This window comes from Podarcis tiliguerta, assembly GCF_965153285.1.
Source record: "Podarcis tiliguerta genome assembly, chromosome: 6".
Taxonomy (NCBI): domain Eukaryota; kingdom Metazoa; phylum Chordata; class Lepidosauria; order Squamata; family Lacertidae; genus Podarcis; species Podarcis tiliguerta.
In genome coordinates, this window is record NC_139539.1 from 69,294,925 (window position 1) to 69,309,363 (window position 14,439).

Here is a 14,439-nt window from a genome sequence, read left to right on the forward strand (position 1 = left end):
GAAGCTTATCTCACCTATGTAACTCATATGCAGAAGCAGCTCACTGGATTGGATGGAGCTGCTATGCTTGCTTCCTGGCAGGTGTCCCACTGTTGCTTAGCAGGAGAGGCAAGGGAACAGGAAGGTTGGTGCAGGGCAAATGCACCAGCAGGAGCACATTTGCACCACACCAAATCTGCACCACCTAGCCTTTCCCTCTCTTGGTAAGCAACAGCAATGCACCTGTCAGAAAACTACCGTACTGACTTTGCCCCTCCCGGCAATTCTCTTCTGCTCATCTAAAAGTAGAATACCACTGGTCATCATAACATAAGCATCTGCTTCTTGGGCACTGAGACTGCAGGACCTGGGTCAGATTTACAAACAAATAAACCAAACAACTCTAGATCAGGGTGTTATCAGGATTGCAAGATGTGATTATCCAGCAATGTCACATATATATTGAAAGAGGACACACACACAAACACACACACACACACACACACAGAGAGAGAGAGAGAGAGAGAGAGAGAGAGGAGGAACCTAAACAATACAGGAATCCTCCTGAGATGAGATCATAAACAGACACTCATCAATCTCTTCAGGTCACTTGACAAGAATGAATAGAACCATTCACGTGTGGTTCTGAGAATGTTCACAAGGTGCTGTGCACTTCATCAATAACCCACCACAAATGATGAGTGGTTTCAAGCATAGGCTGCAGAAGCATCAGAGAATAATTCCCTTTCAGTTTCCATATGCATAGTTCTACCAAGGCCAGGAGTACATTCTTACTGCCAAGCCTAGGTTGAAAGCCATTCTGGCAGGGGCCCAGATGCTTTTCCCTTTTCTCCTTCTTTTTAATTTTTTTTTTAAAAAAACGAAAAGCTTACAGTAATTTACGATCAATAATTACATAAAAGGGGGGAAATGTTACATTAATTAAAATAGTGAGTAGGGGTAGACATTATCATTTCATTTCTCATTCCAGTTCTCGACGTAGCTGCCAGAATTCTCACCCGTTAGGGAGTCTCTCCCCCGCCCCCATTCCCTGCCCACACATACAATTTGGATGGGGAGGGGGGGGATAAGAGGTGATCATGGATGTCATGGTAAGAAATCAGAAAATCAAGTTGGAGGTTTTTATGCTGGGGCCACAATTGGGGCCAGACAAATCAGTCTATTTCAGTTTCTCCAAGTTTTTCGTTTTTCCAATGTGAATTCCAGTTTGCCACATTTCAGCAGCAGCTTGCGATTACTCCCCCCCCCCCCAAGTCGTCATGGAACTTTGTCAGTATTTTAGTGAACACATTCCCCAATATCCACCCCTTTGCATGTGGTTTTGCCCAATACACTTGTACAGTGGTGGCTCGCAAGACAAAATTAATTCGTTCTGCAAGTTTTTTCGTTCTATGAGTTTTTTTCGTCTTGCGAAGCACCAATGTGTATTGACGGTTTCCCATAGGAATGCATTGGCGGTTTAAAAAAAAAAGGCGCAAGACGTTTCGTCTTGCAAAGCAAGCCTATAGGGAAATCCGTCTTGTGAAGCAACTCAGAAAACGAAAAACTCTTTCGTCTTGCGAGTTTTTCGTCTTCCGAGGCATTCGTCTTGCGGGGCACCACTGTATTTGAGATCAATTTTCTCAAGTACGATGCAATTTGTGTATTCTATTTTCATTAATATATGGATCGTATGGACACATTTTCCCCGATATATGCCCTTTATCGTACACATTTTTGTTTGGAGAAGTGCATCGCAAGATTCAGAGATGTACGAATTCGTTTGCGCAGAAAGTTCTAGAAAGTGCAGGCTAACATTCCGATGCAAACCAGCTAATTTCCTCCCTTCCCTAGATCATAACCGGATAAATAAAGGCCATTGCATGCACTACTTCACAAAATGAAACTTCTAACAAGTACATTCTAGTCTTTCCTGGCTTTGTTTCATAAGCCAAGATGAGCAAGGATTAAAATCACAAGCAGTTGATTGCATCCTTCTTACCACTCCCTCTCTGTCTGCAATAGTGGGTATTACAATTAAGCCCTCCCACTCTGTAATCAAAGTAGCAGCCCCAAAGACCAAGGTTTTTTTTGTGTGTTTTTTTAAGGTCCAGCTTTCATCTGTTTTGCCCAATCAAGGCCACTAACTTCCCTAACTTCCTTGGGAAGTTCCTTGTGGTTTGACAACTGAAGGCAAAATTTACCATCTGTATATATTTTTTTCTACCTAGAGATACTGGTACAAAAAACAACAGCCATCGCATTATACCACAATGCATATAATTTATGGAATTGCTTTAGTTTGCACTTTGTAAAAAAATAATAATCAGAAATACTTTATCCTTGCTAACTGCAAGCTTTAATTTAAAGCAACATAATCATACTCAGAATGCATGTAATATAATAATGACCTCTATTAAAGATCATAAATAGCAATCAATTCTGTAGAAAATAATGATCAACTTAGATAATAAGTCTGATTGCATTCACAAGCCTACTATGTGCCTACGGTGTGTTATTTCTCAAGCCTAGAATAGAAATAGGTTTATTGAGAAGATTCTTGGCTAAATATCAAAGGAAAGACAAAGCAAATCTAAAGTCGCTTAATTAAGTCCAGAGGAAGTCTAAATTAGAGCAGCTTGCAGATTTTTCTCCAGCTCACTTGCTTTAACCAATTCAGACCAATCTGATGTAGTTATATGTGCATATTATACATGGCTTGTTCACAACTGCAGCTCATCCGAGCCCTGGAAAGAAGGGGAAAGAGGTTTCTGCATTCCTGACATTTGGCAACAAAGGCACAGACTTTACCTGCAAGCCAGAAACAGACACAAAATACTCACCAGAAGTCACCCTAGGGTTAGTTAAGGAGAACTGAGAGTAGATTCATACTTTGAATATTTGTTGATTTCAGCTGAATAGCTTATCTTTGTACAGAATGCTGACCTCGCTTCTAAATTTGCCATTGTGCCAACAAGGACACAATAATTGTGATCTCCTGTACAATCTCAAGGGTGTAACACGTTGGGTTGATCTCAGGACCATTTTGGTCATGGGAAAGCATTCTGGTTTAAGGGAAACTCATCAGCTGAGAATCCAGAACAGGAAAACAAAGCAAAATCTGACTACTTGTGTGTACCGTGACAAAGGAGCACAGGAAAGGACTTGAAAACTTTGCATGGAGCCTGGAAAAGGATAGGATTAGAGGGTTAATTACTTGAAGTCTATGTAATGGTTAATATAATCAGCCCTTGAAAAGTGGGGTGGGGAGCAATACTGGGTAACAGACCGGGTGCAAGTTCTGGTCACAACTAAGAGGTAGCAATTATAAATAGTCTAAACAACTGTGCTTTAGGACAGTTGGTTATTGACCCAGCCAGACAGGAGACAACTTTGGGCTTAATTTTAAAACAGTGTCCAGGATCTGGCGTGAGGTCAAGTGTTGTCAAACCAGTTGGAAATAGTGACCACAATGCTACCACATCTATGTGGAGGTAGACTACTGCAAGTCCAATAGAGTCACATTTGATTCTGAAAGAGAATCATAGAATCATAGAGCTGGAAGAGACCACAAGGGCCATCGAGTCCAACGCCCTGCCAAGCAGGAAACATTTCTGTAAAAATGGATTCATACGATGGAAGTTGAAAGGGAAAATCAAGAGCGTGATATCTCTCCATGACACATGTGGGGCAGGGGGCATTCAAAAACAATGATACACTGAAGATAGAATTGTACCACAAATGAGGAAAAGCTGACCAAGTCCCAAGAGGATGGTACCTGACACCCACACTAGGTCACAACACACAGGATGGACGTCTGAGCTGGACAGGTTTGCAGAAATACAACAATGGAGCAAAACCACAAAACAGCCTAGCAAGGACTGAACAGATATAGTAGCCATTGAATGTTGACGGGTCTGGCCAAGACATTGTCATGAGTTGGTAGGACACCAAGGAAAGGGAGGGGGAACCCGGTGAGGGGTATAGCCACAATTGATGCACACCGGGACAAGATGAAGATGGGAACTTAGGAAGTACTCATGGAGAACATCAAGGGGGGTAGCCGACAGTTCGTGGGAGCCAGGGGAAGGAGACACATGAACTAAAGGTGCCCCCATCTCCACGGTCATGTCAGGCTCTACGGTGTCAGGAACAGCAGGCAGTGCACTCCAGGAGACTGAAGCAGACAAGCAAACACAACCCAGCTCACTAGTGGACCGGCTGAAGATCATAGGACTTGTGAGGTCTGGGAGGAGATGGTGTTCCTTGGGCTGGATTAGGCTCAGGGCCGGTGAGGATCACATGCTTTGTCAAGTTGGAGGGGCATAGCTGCTCAGCTGGAGCAAACTCTGTCGTACCAATGAAGATTGGGAAGGATAAAAGAGAAGCAAGGCAGAGGCTCAGGATCTGCTCAACTTTCTCTGTTGATGCAGATGGGTGGGGAATGGAAATCCAGTATACTGTATGTACGTAGGCTGACATTCTGAGCAGCCCTGCTTCTCACACTCCAATGCATTCCTGCAGATCCCCCTGCTTTTGTCCTATTGGTACTGTAATCTGTGTTCTCCGTCTTTTGGCTTTCTACCTGTGAAATATCCTTCCAGTGACATATTCACTGCCTTGTCTTTAAATAGCACCTGAAACTCCATCTTTTGAAAATTAGTATTCCGACTTAAGTCCTTGGGCCTCCTGATTTTTCCTTCCATTTCCCTCCCCCTCACCTCCCTTCTCATTGTATTAGAACTGAACCAGTGGGCAGGATTTATCCCTTAAATTATAATTTTTTTACAATGCTTCGTTTATAACTGCTATAGAAATTCTAAATATTATTACTATCGTGTGAAATTGACGGTGAGTTTCAGAAGGTCTAATAAATCTCTAAAGTGCTCAAATTTTAAATGCTAATTTAGATGAACTTGTAACAATCTTATAAACATTCCATTTTACAATTTCTCAATTAAAAACTCTATTTCCGTTTCACAAAAGAAACCCAATGACAGCCCCTTTTTAGAATTCAGTGTAATATGTACCTTATAAAACACTGCTAAATGGTATACTGCTAAGGTTTACCTTAGCCTCCCGTTGCCATGTGCAATATAGTTTTATTGATTCAAACTCAACATAAAGCGCTACAGTGTGCTGCAGTTTCATTGATTTCACTTTTAAAGTCCCGTTAAAATAAATTTGGCAATTTTATTTTCTCAAAAATTGAGTGAGCTGTCTTATAAGCAATATACATGTTTGGTATCTGAGGAAATTTCTGTACTCAGTGGTTTCTGTAAGTGAAAGTCATATCCCATAATGTCTCCATCTAAATTAGGCTTTTAAGTTCTCACTACACTACTATATCCATGCACTGCCAATCATCCATGGGTAGGATTCAGCCAACCAGTTTTCTAATTCTCTGAAGTAGATGTACTATACAGACTGTGTATAACAGTCTCTCTCTCTCTCTCTCTCTCTCTCTCTCTCTCTCTCTCACACACACACACACACACACACACACACCCCTACTTCTACCCTTACCACTAGGGCCATGGTGTCACCACTGAGCCCCCACTCTCCAACACATACACACCAATGTGGCCATGCAGTGATTTTTCCCCTCCTGCTGCCATAATAGGCTAGCATTCCATTTTGTCTAAATTAAAAGGCTGGGTGGCCTCCATGGATGGAATCTAAACTTGGCTCCCTCTTCAAAGCAGTGCCCTGCTCTAGCCCTCTCCTAAAATGACCACCAGGGGACCCAGTCATGGTGGCATGATTGGCAGCACAGCCGGTCCAGTCTGGTGATTGCAACTGCTAAAATGGCTGTCCTAAAAAGACTGGCCACTTGGGGACCTAATGAGGAGGGTGGGGAGTGCTAGCACAGCGGGCTCAGGCAAGTGAGAGGCACTTCTGGGCCCCTGTGGCTCTTGTCCAGTGCCCAACCTAATCAAGTGTCAGTGCTGGAACTGCAAAGTTTTTTTTATAAAAAAAGTATGTACAAACAAGAAGACACACTACCCAGCTTCCTCCAAATTATTTTAAGTTAAGAAAGAGCACAATATAAACACGGATCCCCTCCTCATGTGGGATTAAGAAGGAAGTGAATTCCTTTTGCTTTCCCCACAAAATGTCCTTGGACCTATTTGTCTGCAATTTGCAGACTTAAGCCTTTCTGGAGGGGCTCCTAAACCTCTAAATTTTATCCACTTTGGCCCAGAGGGAAAAGTTTCATAGTTATTGGGTAAGCACAGAGCTTCATTTACACAGAGTGATTCAGGAGCCATATATATATATATATATATATATATATATATATATATGAGAGACAATGACAAACCTAGACAACATCTTAAAAAGCAGAGACATCACCTTGCCAACAAAGGTCCGTATAGTTAAAGCTATGGTTTTCCCAGTAGTGATGTATGGAAGTGAGAGCTGGACCATCAAGAAGGCTGATTTCCAAAGAATTGATGCTTTTGAATTATGGTGCTGGAGGAGACTCTTGAGAGTCCCATGGACTGCAAGAAGATCAAACTTATCCATTCTGAAGGAAATCAGCCCTGAGTGCTCACTGGAAGGACAGATCGTGAAGCTGAGACCCTAATACTTTGGCCACCTCATGAGAAGAGAAGACTCCCTGGAAAAGACCCTGATGTTGGGAAAGATGGAGGGCACAAGGAGAAGGGGACGACAGAGGACGAGATGGTTGGACAGTGTTCTCGATGCTACCAGCATAAGTTTGACCAAACTGCGAGAGGTAGTGGAAAACAGGAGTGCCTGGCGTGCTGTGGTCCATGGGGTCACGAAGAATCGGACACAACTAAACACTAAACAACAACACACACACATTCACACACAGACACACGGTTAATCTTGGGGCCACTAATCTCCTCTCCCCTAAATATCTCCACTGGAATAATTTCAAAGCAATCCTACAGTGGTAGTAGCTATTACAGTGAAAGAGGCTCTTAGATTTGACTTGTATTTGAAAGCACAGATTGTATTCAGTGCTCATGTCATTCCAAGGAAATATCAATAGTCTTGTTTACTGCTTCAGATAAAAGTTTGTTTTTAGAATAATGTTAGAATTCTTGATGAGTGGAGGAGGCAAGATTGGCAAGAAGACTCTGCTTCCTTAAAGATATTACTGAACACTCCACAGTCGGTCCATTTCTTAAGGCTTCTATTAATGTCAATATGAGTTTTAAGGGATTACCCACAGGAAGGTCTTGGAAAATAAGATGTCAACATCTCAGTGAATCTAACCTGAGGCACATCTTTTTAAATGCATCCTGTAAATATTAAATAAATTTGCTGACTGTCTGGTAGATGCGGCTGCTTATTGTTTAAGAAATATTTCAACATAAAGGCTAAAAACTGTGAAAATTTTGGCATGTGCCAAGAAGAATTTTAGAATTTTGACAGAAACTGTGATCTAATTAAACAGTAAGACCTGACAACAGTCACCACTGTCTGTTAATGACCTCCTGGGGGCAGTTAAGCATACCGAAACAAAACAAAACAGACTGAGAAGGTCAACAGCCCTTTAAAAATAAGGCTCTCACCATTCCTGTGGCTCTTTTAACTTTGAGCACCCAGCCCATTTATTTTACAGTGTGTGAAGTGATGCAAAATGGACCAACATACATGACTGCTGAAGCAATTGTACAGCATTATTCAATAATCTGGTAAAGCTTAAAGCAGCAAGCCAATTCTGTCCTTGACAAAAAGAAGCCACTGTTGCCAGGACAAAGATTTCATGCTATCTAACACCTGCCAAACTGTTGCCTCCTCACATTGGCATTGAACGCCCACCTAGGCATCACTGCTGGCATTCTTCAATAGAGAGGGGACAGTTCAAAGGGTGTCCTGGCAGTGCAGATTGAGTATGTTCTGAGAATATGGTCTGAATGAGACAACCGTCTTGATGGAACTAAGCTGCTTGGAGTCTCACAGAATCGGAGAATTGTAGAGTTGGAAGGGACCCAAAGAGTTACCTAGGTGAACACCTGAAATGCAAAAACCACTGCCTGGTTGGAAGATCTGCTCTTCGCTCCATGACAGAAGAAAGAGAGCTATACAGTGGTATCTCAGGTTAAGTACTTAATTCGTTCCGGAGGTCCGTTCTTAACCTGAAACTGTTCTTAACCTGAAACACCACTTTAGCTAATGGGGCCTCCCGCTGCTGCCGTGCTGCTGGAGCCCTGTTCTTATCCTGAAGCAAAGTTCTTAACCTGAAGCACTATTTCTGGGTTAGCGGAGTGTGTAACCTGAAGTGTATGTAACCTGAAGTGTATGTAACCTGAAGCGTATGTAACCCAAGGTACCACTGTAAATGTAAAAATTAAGACTGAAAAAATGTGGTTCTGTTAAGTTCAGTGAACCCATACGGACAGATTCAACTTAGCAGGGGTGCTGGTGGGAACAAGAACAAGTTGTGTGAAAATGAAAGAGTATATGAACCAGTGCCTTCCTTTGACGTGAATGGAGATGCTCATGTTCATTGAAGTGAGTGAGAATGTTCATGATCAGAACTCACACAGTACTTGAGATTGGGGTGGGAGAGTAACTATTTTACCTTCCGATATTGATCAGATACCATTTTGCTGAGATACCTTTTAGGAGCCCATTCATTCCTCCCTCCCTCTCAGTGAATGTGCAGAGAGAAAGACATTTAATTCTCTGTAAAGCATGTGATTTATTTCCTACATACCGTTAAAAAGACTTTTCCATAAATGTTCCAATAGATCCAAGTCAAACATCACTTTGGCTTCTGGAGCAAACTTATTTCCAGTCAATAACTGGAAATTACACAAAGTTATAATGTTTGGATTGCAAGAGACTAACTGGCAGTCGGCTTTACAATAGGGAGCCAGGGACAACTGTTTGCCTGACCTAGACCCATGCAAGTAAGTTAAATCATTTCTAATTAATTTCAAGTTGCAATTTCCATGCAAATAAGAGCTGCATTTATGCCATCCCAATATAATCCGAGTCAATGGGCTCCTCTACTAAAGATATTAATGTGGTAGCTGTGGAATCTGCTCATGTACCAGCTGTTTGCTAGGGAAGTTGTCTCACTATTAACTCAACTGTTGCCTTTCCACTGCTGCAGAACATCATGGGATGGCAAAGTCAACACATTAGGGAAAGGTGGGGAATGGTAATTTATTTACGACAGAGTCTGGAATTTGCATCAGTAAGTGAAGTTCACAGGAATACACTGTCTGGAGTGAGAGAAAATGTTTTGTATACTTGCCTCTTTTGGAACAAGAACTCCCATTTGCCGTTGCTACTACAGATAAGCATTTTTGGTTGTTGGTTTGTTTGTTTTACATAAAAAGATCTATTTTGGTAGCGACAGAATAATTTGGCCACAATAAGGAAATTTTGTCCATGGTATGATTCTTTTTCACCTAGTCCTTTTGACATGTTGGCACCCTATTTGCAAAATTTAACAATTCCAAAATACAGACGCACCTTCACTTACACAAGATTAAATATTCAGCTGTACTTGAGGGTCGAAATTTTTAAAAATCCACTGAAAAGCGCTTATGTCCATATGGAGATGGCAGTATTGAATCAGTAGCTTGTGTGCTTCTAGCCTGCACACTTTGTAAAGATTTGAGGAGTGAGGTTATTATCCCTTACTACTGTCCATACCAGGTCACTCAGCCATTGCTACTATGTCCTTTCTTCTAGGAGATCAAGATAACTAGGCGACAGCAAAAACGGCAAAAATAATAAATAAATAAATAAAATTACCAGGGGCAATTAGAATAAGAGCTGTTATTTGATTACTGATGTAAACCTCCAGAATGTATTTTGTAGAGTTAAGTTTTTCCCTCTATCTTCAGTACATTGCATTTTATTCTATTGCTATGGCTAGTAGCTGATGCAAATAAAGAGTCTTCTTCTTCTAATCCTTCTAAAGATCTATTTTGGTAACTGCAGACTTTAGCTATTCTCCTCATTTAAAGTCCGAGCCTCTTTGTCAAAGTGGGGAGAATCATCTGGATTTGTCTGTTCATTTTTGACCACCCATCTCCTAAATTTCTCCTAAATAGCGGGTGAAAGTGTGAATTAATGTTGGAACGCCTTGAGGAACGTTTGCCCATTCCTAAGTGGGAATGAACCAGTGGGCAGAATTGATGGTGTTGGAAATAAGGGTATACAGAATGAATCAGTGGGCAGATTCAAGGGGATTTAGGTCTTACTCAATTCTAGGTGAGTGCTGTCTGCATGTTTGTCATCACTTTATTACTCTAGCCTTGGTGATGGGCAGCCGAAGCTTGAAAAAGCTTATTTGTGCTGTACTAGTTCGCTCCTTCACACAATCAAGCCATTCCTCGATGCAAATCATCAGTAAGCGTGGAGCATGTACAAACTGTCAACTCTCCTGTGTGGCTTATCCCTTCTGCATTCAGTGGCAAGAGAGTTCAGCAAAAACGTGGATCCTCAGTGAGTATACAAAGTGGGTATGAAAGGAGGCCTCTGTGCTGTTGTTCATGTCCTCTGAGAATGTGGCTTGGATTTTGACCCCCTTGCCCATATGATTCTGCAACAATGGCACTTGTACCGAAGGAACGTTTTATATTCCTCTTCCCTTTAAACCTGATATGTTCGATATTAAGAGGAAAATAATTACATCCTTCTCCTGGGAGGCTTATTTTAAATCCGAGCTACGGCCCCACAGAGGCCAGTGCTTACATTTTTCAAAATTGATTTTAGGCAGTGTAAACAGTCTAAAGCTGCATTTGATGTTTCCTCACACTCGTGGTGACACAGTATCACTGAACTGTTGCCCAACGCAGCACGTGTTTCCCATCTTTCGGCATTGCTCATTATTTTAACCCTTTGGCCGTAGGCTGGCAAATGGCATCTGACTTCCTGCATAAACTTGTGGCTACTGCAGTATTCACAGTCAGAAGAAGCACATCTGTTAAGACTTTCGTTAACACCGCCAAGCCTCCCAGTTTGCAACATGGTACCTCCTGGAGTTATTTGACCACTACAGGCTATATAATAAGCCAAAGTCACTAGGCTGATTTATCTCTAAAGCCAAGTTCTTCATTAATTATTGGTAAGGAAGTTCTATTCTATTTTTAGGTGTCTGAAATGATTATTTGAAATGCTCGTCCCCCCCCCCCCACCTTTTTATCTTTTTGGTAGTTGGGAAGTAAGGAGACAGCTTGTACGAAATGTGAGTCTGGAGAAATAACTCTGGTTTGGCTAGAATTTCAAATCAGGGTTGGGATATATGCAGCCCTTGCCTTAATTCCAAGTGGCCCTCAGCCTAAGTTTATTGGGTGGGTGGGGAGACTGTAAGGAGAGGAGGGGGGCAAGAGGGGAAAAGGGGAAGGCAGAATGGGTGGAAGGGAGAAATGGGGAGACCCCCTTGCAAGTGGTCAAGTAACGGCAGCCCCCTCTGCCCCCAAAATGACTTGTTTGGGGGCTTTCCACAGACTCCTACATACAGGAACCCAGTGATGGTACCTCTGACCGCATGCACATTCAGTAGGCAGAACAGGAAGCTCCTCCCAGCCCAGTCCAAAGTGGGTTTGCACTGCAGCCTTAAGCTACCCAGAGTCCTCAGCAGTATGGATGAGTCTGGACTAAAGAAACCATTCTGGCTAGCTTAGACATGCAAGCTTCTGATCACCTCCTCATGCAGGCACAATGGGGAAACAGAGGCAAGGGGGCAGCACACGAGACCAAGGCCCATTCACATAACCCTAGCCTGGACCATAGTTTGGTATTATGTCTGAAAAGGCCCTTTGAGTGCCTCTTAGCATTTTCAAAGGGAAAGTCAATGGAATTCTTTGTTTCTGGTTTTCACTTCAGTGTAGGCCTTACACGGCAGCCAGGCTCATTAGGAGGCTTTAAGGAGAGAGAGGGGTGTGAATGATTGGCAGCCTGTGGTTTCTCTAAAGGAAGCATTATTTGGGCTGCATCCTCCCCTTGCGCTTTTGATTGCCATCTTCCCCAACGATATTTTATTGTTTATGTAAGCTGAGATATAAGAGGTCGGGGTGGTTGGAGTGATTTTGTTGTTGTTGTTAATGCAGACATCTTAAAACAAATGGCTTGGGTCTATTTGAATACCACCACAACTGTTTAATAAGCTTACCTAAAGTCAAGCTGGTGCTCTGAAGATGAGCAGCGCTGGCGATGAAACACTGAGAGACCGTTTCATCATTTCAAGGTTGGAGGCTAAGACCAATAGGAATTGATTAACTAACCTGGCAAAAACCTGCAGAACTCTGCAAGGAATCCTAGCATAATTTAGACTGGCTCGACACTACGATGTAATGGGAATCTTAAAGGGGAAATCCTCAAAGGTCAATTTTGAGGGCGACAGGGATGAACAAGTCTCTAAATTTTTTACTGCTTCCAGATATGGCACTACTCACCACCATGGTTTGATACAATTTGTGTCTGAAGAAGTCTGAAAGTTTAAATCCTTAAGATCTGAACTGCTTCCTATACACTGATTGATAGATAGATGATAGATAGATAGATAGATAGATAGATAGATAGATAGATAGATGATAGATAGATGATGATAGATGATAGATGATAGATGATAGATAGATGATAGATAGATAGAAAGATGATAGATAGATAGATGATAGATGATAGATAGATAGACAGACAGACAAACAGATGATAGATAGATAGATGATAGATAGATGATAGATAGATAGACAGACAGACAAACACATGATAGATAGATAGATGATAGATGATAGATAGATATAGATAGATAGATAGATAGATAGATAGATAGATGATAGATAGATGATAGATAGATAGATAGATATAGATAGATAGATGATAGATAGATAGTTACAGATAGATGATAGATATAAAATACATCTTGTGTGATTGTGCAGTGTATTGTCCAATGAGCCATTTGGCTCCTGCTCACTCACCATCTCAATAGTCTCATCCCAGTTGCCCTCCCCCTTCGACCAATCCTGCCAATAATTCTCCAAAGGGTTCATGACAGTATTTTAGGAAGAAATATTGGAAGTAGCCCAACAGGCAGATATGGGGTCGGAAAGAAGGAAGGGGAAAAGCCAAGGCAGCAGAGGGAAGGGAAAGATGTGGTGCACGGCGACCTAATAGAACAAAACATTACATGGTTTATAATATCAAAATGTGCTTTGAATGATATAGCACCGGAGAAAGAAGACATCATGACCGACGGAACGCATCTGGGCTTCAATTCTTCTATCAAACAACCCAAAAGGGATTTCTCTATGTTCTCTACCCTGACCTACATGAACCACTGAAGCCACTTGGCAGTGAATTATTAAAAAGCTGTAGCAGGAGCTTGGCACACCTCTAAACTCCTGGCTTTCCTGTTCTGAAAGGTTAAAAAAGAGAGAGTTTTCTCTTTGTGCTAGTGAGGGAGCATCTGTGAGCTCACCAGCACTCTGCTTGCAGTGATAACCTTGTTAGTGCTCCATATAACTGCATGTAACCACTCAGCATGACATCCTTTCCTATTTCTCTTTATGAATAATTTTGTTATACCTCATCCATTTTCAAGTGCTCTTTATTACAGCATGCCACTACATTTATTAGATTTCCCATCAGAGGATTCTTCTTCTTGTTATCCTTAATAGTGCCATGTACTGCCCTCTCTTGACTGTAAAGCTGGCAGTCTTCAAAGGACATTTATTAGTTTATAACCCATGCCTTTTAAAATTCATGCCAAGAATTTCTTATGTGTAAAAGCAAGTTTGCTATAAACGCTCACACATAGGCTGGGGCGTAATCCTAGGAGGGAGCAGTGTTAAGCTAACGAAAAATTAAAAAAAGCAGGGAGTTGGATAAGCATTGTCCTTAGTTGCCCTTGCCGCTCCCAGGTGCTCTTGGGGTGTCAGAAGAATGAACACACTCATATGATGTTTGCATCATCTCCATCCTTGGTTGAAACCAGCCTTTTGCCAAAGCACACATTAGCGAGTCCCTCACTGTTTTGTCCCTAGACTCTTGCCGTCAGTTGATGCTAATTCATTAGACAGGCAGCCAGTTTACACAAGCAGGATGGACCATCCTTCACAAAGGTATGGCCAGGATTGAACACCTTGGGCATCGGGCATCTAGTCTGATCAGATCCCCAACAAGAAGGGGTTGAGTCAAAAGTAAATTCTGATAGATTTGGGCAGCTGTTGATTAAGATAAAGCTGTTGTTTGGAACAAAATAAAAATTTAAAAAATTAAAAAATTCCTTCCAGTAGCACCTTAGAGACCAACTAAGTTAGTTATTGGTATGAGCTTTCGTGTGTATCTAATATGGATAATTAAAGAACCAAACGATACAGAACCAAGAGACAAAGGAATTTTTTTGGCTTGGTTTGCATTTAAAGGCAGACTTACCAATTTGCGCTTTCTGAAACATGACGTGAATCGTTACACGACAATCCTTTGGAATTTTCACTTCTCCAGATTTCGCAGTGG